Source organism: Equus caballus, chromosome 1 (assembly GCF_041296265.1).
Source record: "Equus caballus isolate H_3958 breed thoroughbred chromosome 1, TB-T2T, whole genome shotgun sequence".
Classification (NCBI taxonomy): domain Eukaryota; kingdom Metazoa; phylum Chordata; class Mammalia; order Perissodactyla; family Equidae; genus Equus; species Equus caballus.
The window spans coordinates 85,446,106-85,454,091 of NC_091684.1; the positions used below are offsets into that span (position 1 = coordinate 85,446,106).

General features: G+C 42.9%; 1 long non-coding RNA gene across 1 annotated transcript in view; it reads right to left on the reverse strand.

The window, feature by feature from the left end:
- Window positions 1–5,086, reverse strand: part of LOC138916427 (uncharacterized) — a 113,053-nt gene extending 107,967 nt beyond the window's left edge. The window contains exon 1 of the long non-coding RNA XR_011423679.1: window positions 4,957–5,086. This is a non-coding gene — a long non-coding RNA (uncharacterized lncRNA). The remainder of the gene's footprint in view (window positions 1–4,956) is intronic.
- Window positions 5,087–7,986: the final 2,900 nt, after the last annotated feature.

The window sequence follows — 7,986 nt, forward strand, 5'->3', positions numbered from 1 at the left end:
TAGAAAATTTAAACACAGCTGGGGCTCATATATGTGGCTTGCTTTATATCTCTATTGGATAGCACTGTCTTAAAGACTTCCATCTACCATCTTTGATTCTTCTGTTTTCCTTGCCTCTGAAAGGCTTTCTATTCCATTTTCAAGGCTGGATGGTCCGCCATCTTCCTTAGTTGCCGTGTTCTGGCTGCAGCCCTAGGTCTGGCCTCCACATGATGGGGCAGCTATTCCATCTTCTCTCGGAGCACCATAACCTCCCTCCGAAACCACGCTCTGCTGCGCATTCTCGTTGCCAGGAAACCTCTGAAGCTCTCAGCCAGATTTCAGTTCCTCTAGCCACACGCCATCACATTCCAGCAACCTTAATTTCTTATGAGTTCTTTTAGAGAGAAAAAGCAAGAGAGCAAATTTCGAACGGGGAAATAGGAAGATAATCAAAGGTCTTCCTCCTTTGATTTGGTGTACACCTTCTTTTGCAGAGCATTCAGTCAACTCAAAGAATTCCACCAGCGGCTGATTGATAAAGCGTCAGAAGTAGGTGACCCATGCTGTTGATAGCTTACCAACTGTCACAGCCGGGGCTCCGGGAGCAGAAGAGGAACAGTTGAGACCACAAGAGGAAAGAGCGAGAGCAAGTCAGATGGTTATGAGGGGTCCAAAGATGAGATTCAGAGCAGGAACAGATTCTCTGGGGGACAGAGGGGCATCACAGGAAGATTCAAACCAAGAAATTCACCGATAGAGTGTAGAAAAAGAGCAAGCCAGTTACAAATCCCAGTAATCAAAGATTCAACCACCAGGGGGCAGTAGGAAAAAAATTGTCAAAAGATCTGGGCTCATGTCTCAGTTCTACCACCTTATTATCCTTTCAGTTGGGTCTTTCAACTTTTGAATCTGAAAACTGCAGACAATAATATTCATCTTACCCTGGCCTTGAGTCAGTGACATGACGCATATGGGGGAGGGGAGGAGATTGCAGGAGGGGAGGGTAATAGGAGGCGCAGCAATCCCTCCCCCAGTTTCCCAGATTGGGGAAAATGTGTAGTTATAGGGAATATGATATTGACTGCAAAAACACATAAAAGTACCTATGTATATTGCGAAACATAAATCAGAGTTTAGTTGCTTCAAAACAACATAAAAATACAATGTTTTAATCATGAATGAAAATTTTAAAAAAGGAAAGAAAAAGTGACTCCCAGTGAAACTTTGATAACACTGCCTTTGGAAGGCACCCTCATGACCATACCTACTTCTACAAGAGTTTAGTCATGAATAAAATCATGGATATCAAAATTCTCTGGAAGTTTTGCCTGGGTTAGACCAGCCTTCTGGCTTTTCTGCAATAACGTTAAACTTGTTCCTGCTTCAAGGCCTTGGTACTTGCTGTTCCCCCTGCCTGAAATGCTTTTCCCCTGGCTCACTCCCTCATTTCTTTGCTGCTCATCAGGACCGTTCCTTCTGCTGCATCCACCAGGAGACCTTCTGAGGTTAAACTAAATCTGCAGTCTCAGAAGACAACCACGGGCCACGCATGGCACCAGATTCCTGAGCAGGCTATCCTAGAGGAACAAACTTGAGCCTGCCAAACCATAGCCTCAGGTGTTCCCCTTCTGCAGGGCGTGACCATGCAGTAACTCAGGTACCTCAGTCTACACCAGGGCAAGGAAAAGAGATCCATGTCAAGTGGTGCGGGAGCTGCCCAGGCTTCAGAGTTTCATACCCCACTAGAGCTAATAATTCTTGCAATAAATTCATGGGCATATCTTACAGAGTCCCCAAAACCAACATGCCAGTTGTAAGACTCACAGACTCAGAGAAGCCCAAAGCATGGCCCCTCCATCAGACGCTAAGAGTTTATTTGTAGTACTTCCTAGTTCAAATGCAACTTACCAGTATGGCGTCATTTTTATCATAAGCAAGTTTGCTTAGTAACATAGTTGGCATTTTTACCTATATGAGATCACCAGATAAACAGACCTAGACAGCTGGACTGAAGCTCAGATTCCCATGAAGCAGAAGATTTGGTTAACCCACACCATCTGAAATAGCCACGTGTTCTGTCACTCTAGATTTTCAACCCTCTTGTTTTTTGTTGGGTTTTTTTTATAGGTTTTTTTTCTCTTAAGTATGCTTTTTGGTGAGGAAGATCGGCCCTGAGCTAACGTCTGTTGCCAATCTTCCTCTTTTTTTTTTTTCTTTTCTCCCCAAAGCCCCCATACATAGTTGTGTATCCTAGTTGTAGGTAATTCTAGTTCTTCTACGTGGGATGCCGCCACAGCATGGCTTGATAAGTGGTGTATAGATCCACACCCAGGATCTGAATCAGTGAACCCCAGGCCTCTGAAATGGAGCGTATGAACTTAATGACTGGGCCATGGGGCTGGCCCCTCGACCCTGTTTTATTTCTATGCACAGTATGCATCATTGTTTACTTATTTATATGTTTATTTGTTGCCTGGTGCCCCCAATATCAGCTCCATTAAAGCAAGAAGTTATCTGATATGTTCCCTGCCATACCCAGAATCTAGAAGAATGTCTACCATAGAGTAGGCACTTAATAAACGTTTGTCAAATGAGTAAATAACATCCAATATCCAGGATTTTGTGCAAAGAGGAGGAAGCCAGGCTATTATTGGTGGTCTAGTTGGCAAGCAATGAGCAGAAATGCAAGTGGGCAGGCAATCTGTTAGCATGCCCAGCAGCGCACCTTAGAGACTTGATCCCAAGGGCATGAGGGTTCAGAGAAAAGAATCATATTCCTAAGAGGAACAGGATTGCAGTCACGCCTTTTGTTACAGAGCAGGAATAGTGACCTTGTTTCCGGGACTTAAAATACTGGGAGACAACAACAAACAGAAAATAACCTAAGGCAGGAATCTAGCTGCTGGGATATTAGAATACTAAGGTCAGAACAGGCTCATCACCAAGACAGCTTCTCCACACGTTTGTCTACAAGAGCCCTCAGCACAACAGAGCCAATTACTGCATTTTCCACCATTAATTCCCTAAGAATTCTATGAGATGTTAATAGATACTATCCAGAAAAGGGTTCTAGCGTGGGAAGTCCCAGGTTAAATGCCTATGTCTATTAAAAGACTTGTCTGAGAATCCGCCTTGTAAATCCCAAAGAGAGAATACAAAAGACAGCATTTTCCAAGCTTTAGCTCTAGAACCATTCCTCTGTGCAGCACCGCGCTCTGCTTCGGAACGATGTCCATAAGCTTATTTTATACTCTTTGGCAGAAAATCATACACTGCATATGCTTCATAGCAAAACCGAACTCCCCAAATGAGGAAACAGGAACTAAGAGCTGAGAGCAGAATTAATATATTCAATATGATTTTGAGTGCATAATTTAACTACAAAAATACACGATTTTTAACTTGTTATTTTTTTAGATAGATATATAGAAAATTCAGAATTTTAAAAATCTGTCCCTGAATACCTAATGGTTCCTCTAGTTCCCCCATCTCAGTTCTGTTCCAGGCTCCACAGAAGGAACTTTTTTATGTCTTCTATTTCTAAGACCCGTGAATATTCACAAAACTATACTGCTTATACAAGTTGAATAATTTCAAACATTTAACAGCTAGCTTAATACCTACCTTTGATAATAGGCAATCTAAGAAAATAGCAATTTTATGTTTAAACAGCTACTGAATGGAACATTCGTTTCCCCAAATGTACCAAAAACAAAGAGAGAAGAAAAACAAATTTGCAAAGCAGTCTGCCAGCTCCCTTTATGGCTTAGACTTGCGCTAGCTGTTTGCAGTGAGCATGTGGGTCTCTAAAGGCCTTTCTCTCCTACATGTCCCCAGTCTGTGAGGCGGCTGTCCCTCCCCATGCCCTGTCTCCTGGTCTCAGTCAGACACGCCAGGGGAGAAAATGAGGTATTTGCTTTGACCTTTCTGCCACATGGGAAATTTGCAAAATCTTTCTAAGGCAGAATAATGTGCTCCCACACAGAAAGGGAGCAGCCTGCAAAGAAGTCTAAATCAACCGAAAATAATGCTCTTTAATCACTGTGGCTCTTGGATGCCTCCATCCAACAGGCAAATAGAGCCAAAGATCATTTTTTTAAATAAAGAGAAATAACCATTCATCACTTCCCACATAAGTGAAGCTAATAGCAAGTCAAGAATCTCACATTTTGACTAAACGTGTGAACAAAGGTTGTGTCCAGCATTAATATTCGTCACTGTGAAATACTGACAGGTTTACACTTCCTGTAGTTCTTTACATTTCACAACGAGCAATTTATTATACACGGAAGGATTTTAAACATGTACTTCTGGCAGAATAATCACCAATTTTTTATAATGAATGACCAAGGAAACATCTTAATCCTATTCTCCTTTCAATATACTTCACTGCGGACTCCTGGCTACAGAACTTCACGTACCCAGCACAACGTTTGAGCAATCTCCTCCGTTGTCCCTTGCCCCTAGGGGAGTAAAATGAGGAGGGGCCACTGAAAGCCTTGACTTGCCCTGCAGCGTTGTGACAGCCAGCTTACGTTTGAAGTACAGCATGAATCATAAAACATTTTAAATCCTATCTGTCTCAAAGGTTGTTTTTCTTAAAGTCATTATTGGTTTATAGAAAGCTGAGAACAAAGTTGAAGTCATTCTAAAAACAGAAACGGTTTGCTTCCCTGTTCATATGCCGATTATCTCATTGCCAAATTTGCAAAAGTAAAGCCTTCCATATCCAGAAGTATCATTTTCAATGCATATGAGAACACAGCCTTACAGACGGTAATAGGAGAAACAGAAAAGTCTGGGATTCGATCGCTGCTAAATCGGTGAGCACCAGAAGGCGGCGCTGCACTCCCCTGGGAATCCTCCATAGTTCCGTTGTCGCCTGGTTACCCTGCTCCTGGGGAGTGTGCTCTCCCCTTTCCAATTTGGTCATTTGTCACAAGAAAATTATCAGGTCATTATATCAAAACTTACCCACACTTAGCAGTCGGTCACATCAGAGTAGATGAAGCCCTGAGAAATACTTTCACTGGTTCTGTGCTCTTCCTGAGGCCTCGGCAGAAAGCTGACATGACATGGGAGGAGGACGTGTGCACCCTGTGACCTGGCCTTGTGACCTGGAAACAAATACCACAGGCTGCTTCAGACTTCAGGTTGCAGCTGGGGTGCTTTGTGACTCCGTGCCAGGTGCTTAGACTGCTGTACTCCAAAAGAACGCTAATAGTATGTGTGTTCTTTGTAAAGAACATTTGGTGGTAAATTAAGTGAAACTAATTCGAGCTCGCTTAAGCAGTAAAAGTTTTATTACCAGAAAAGAGGGATATTTCATGAAACCAGAGAAAAGCTGCTGAGCCTCAGGAAGGTGCTGGAACCACAACCAGCAAAGCTCTCAGAGGTTTGTATCCACATTCTCTGTCTTTTTGCTTCTGTGTCCACTCCTGGAACGTGGGGCGTTTTCCCCTTTGCTCCAGTCCCTAGGGTGGACTCTGGCCACCCCAGATCTTTAAAGAAACTGACTTGATGGCTTTCAGTCCCATTCCAAATTCCTTAGAAAGAATTTAAGTGACCCAGCCTAGGTTGAGTGTCCACCCCAGGCTTGAACTGTGTTAGAGAAGTTGGGTCAGGAGATGCAGAAACAGATGCCAATAGCCTGCCCTGTGGGGATCAGTGGTGAAGGGAGGCATTCGCCCCCCAAAAAGGCGGTCAGCAACTCATGGACAAGCCAGGCACCCGAAAGTTCCCTGCTCCAATGGGCAATTATGAAATGCAGCAGGTGGGGTTACTGCTTCAGAAAAGTTCTCCCCTTAAGTATAATTTTTGTTTTAACTTTATTAATGCAATGAATATTCAATTATCTTGATAAAAGTGTCCACTGTAAAATATCATCATTTAATTTACACTGACTATATACAATGAAACTCATACAAAGACTTTACTATTTGTGATACATTTTAAAAGAATTTGGTAGCAGCAGTTTGGTGTGAAAAATTTGTTTCGTTTTATAACTATGTTTTTGTATGTACACACATGCATACACAAGCATACACAAGCATATCATATTTCCCACTTTGTTATGAAGTCCACATGGATTTTTTTAAGCCCCTCAGATTAGTTCTTGTGATGGAAAGTCACAGACTGATCTCAGAGAGGCCTTGCTCTGAATCTTTCCTCTGTACTTAATAGCTCTGTAATCATAGTCTGCATTAAGCTTCAGCTTTTCTTTGTAAAATGGAGTTAATAGCTCCCTCAACAGGCTTTTCTGACATTTTTTAAAAGATAAAATATGTAAAATCTGTAGCACAGTTTGGCACATAGTAATTGCTCAGTTAATGTCAATTCCCTTCCTCTAGAATAAGCAGAATGTAAAATGAATAAAATTTTTACACTGGGAAAGTCTCCAAACACTTAAGACTAGAACAAGCTTTACCTTACTAATAAAAATAGATTGACTACACAAGCTATCTGAGAGAAAGAGCATCCAGGCATACGCTCTGCAACTCTGGGCAGTTGGAGGGAACCAGTTTGAATCCTTGCTTCATCCTTACACGAGTTCCTGTATCCCAATTAGTGAAACTTGTGTCAGGGATCATTTGGCAGAGGAAAAGGTTTGAGCTTTGTCATCTAAGGTATCGGTGATTGAATTAACTAGAAACAGGGGAGAGCACACAGTACAGAATATCAACCCGGATCACCACCAAAAATGAAAGGGAGAGATGGGATCAGGGTCAAGCTGCCAGGCAGGAAAAGCCCTGAGATCAGATTTTGGAGGTGAGAAGACACCACCGAAAAGGAAACAGTAACATAAGAGAGGCAAAATGAGTCTTCACTTCAGAGGGAGTCTATTGCTCTTTGTGAAGCTGATTTTCAGTGGAGGTCCAATTTGGGAGGGATAGAGAAAGCAACACAGGCTGGGACAGAAGGGCTTAGAGTCAAAGTTACATGCTGAAAGGAGACCCCTATAGGCTAAAAATGCCTGGCTGCGCCTGGCAGGATCTTTGCTCCCTCCCCAACCCCCAACTTTGATTCATCTCATTTGATTACCCCCAGGATTCTAACACTATTTGGGGCAGTATTGCAGGATGAATTCACCCAGAATGAAAAGTACAGAACTGCCCAAAAAGTCAGTACAGACCAAAACTTGACTTCACTGCAAACTCTAATGTGTTGGGTTTTTGTTTTTTTTTTTTAACATTCCTGCAATAACCGCCAATCCTATAGTATGAGTCCATGAGTACAAGTAAAGGGGACCACCCAGTAAAAGACCACCCCACCTGTGCTGCTCCACTCATTTTCTAAGTTCTTGCTGCCTCGGTTATCCTTGTCTCCAGCATCTCCAGTATGAACTTTTCCACCGGTTCCTCTCTCTCCATCTGTTGGGGGAAAAGTCAGCACCCATCTCCATCACCCCAGTTCCAATCTTCCAGACCACCCCTCTTCTTTCTACAGCCAAATCTCTCACACTGCTGACTTGTCCTCATTGCTCCTTTCTATACCACCCACTCCTTTGTAACTTCCTGAAACTGAGGAATTTCCTGAAATTTCTGAAGCAGCTCTAATGAACTGTAGACTCATAAATCCCAATGATTTTCATATTACCAAGTTTTGCTCAGTCTTTGTCATTTCTTGACATTCTACTTGCCTTGATTTCTGCAGCACCATTTTCTCATGACCCTTTTCGTACACACACCGGAGGGTCAGGCTTCTTTGGTTTATCTCTTGGCTGGACTACTTACTAGCTTTGTGAGCTCAGACAAGTAGCTTATCCTCCCTGTGCCTCACTTTCCTCCTCTGCAGAGAGGAGATAATAATTGTGGTGGGTGCTGTCATGAGAAACCCAGATCCCTTCTCAGGAAAGGAGGACTTTTTTCTCTCAGCTGTTGGGAGGGCTGCGGGAAGGTGGCCCTCAGCTGTCAGCCCCCTTGGGGATTGCCTGGCTGAAGAAAACATGGTTATGCCTCCTCCAGGGGTAGCCCACATCCAGGGACTAATTAACATGGAAGAATA